Genomic DNA, 905 nt, shown 5'->3' with positions numbered 1-905 from the left:
ATAAGCTTCTAAAAATAGGTTACCCATTACAAGGGACGCTAGATATTTAATGCAGTTCCTGTAGATCAGAATGGGTCTGTGTTGAATATTCCATAGCAACTCACAACGTGTGTTTAAATGCCATGGTTACTGGGTTTATGCCATCCCATCCCTAACCCTCGCTAAGACCTCGGTGCTGTTGAGCGGAACGAAGTCGTGAGCCCGCTGCAGCCATTTATCAGGGAGGTTTCTGCCATCTAGTGGGAAATCCACAGCTGACACCCACCACACCAACATCCAGAACCCTTTGTTTAAAGGCTAGGTGTGCAACTGCTCTATCTAACCCCTCAGGAAAAAAAAAGGGATTCACTGCCAGTGGCATTGCCTCTTACAAGCCTCTCTTCTGCTTGACAGATTGCAAAGTACAGCCTCTAATTTATCCTTAGCCGTATTGGCTACTCCTTATTTATCCTGGTCTATTCAGTTGTATTAAATAAACTACTTCTGGAAGACATCAAAAGCCGTCACGTCATAGGGACAGATGTAACATAAAGACAACAAACCCAACCTTGCTTCTTAAGTTCATGGATACTATATGCTGTAGCTTCCCGTGTGTTACCCCACGCCCTCTGCCTCCTGCATGCAAGTCTTAACGGCACGAGGGCCTGCTACTGCTGCTGCAGAGCCCAGAGGAGGTCTTGTATGTCAATTTTATGTCAAAAGCGTACCTTGTTTTCCCCCTAACTGTATCTACTGTGTTAGACAGACACAGGGACAGGTTGGTCAGTCGGTCCCTCTCCCTCCACAACCATGAATGAGCCCGGCCCCGAGCGCCTCGGGTGGTTAAATGAGGCTCGTAGGGCAGGCAGCCGGCATCCCACCAAGAGCAGAGGCAAGGCACGCAGGGCCGCAGGCCCCACGCTGCC

This window comes from Aptenodytes forsteri, unplaced genomic scaffold (genome assembly GCF_000699145.1).
Source record: "Aptenodytes forsteri isolate BGI_AS27 unplaced genomic scaffold, ASM69914v1 Scaffold206, whole genome shotgun sequence".
NCBI classification, from domain to species: domain Eukaryota; kingdom Metazoa; phylum Chordata; class Aves; order Sphenisciformes; family Spheniscidae; genus Aptenodytes; species Aptenodytes forsteri.
The sequence above is the reverse complement of the archived record's forward strand: the minus strand, read 5'-3'. Positions refer to the sequence as shown.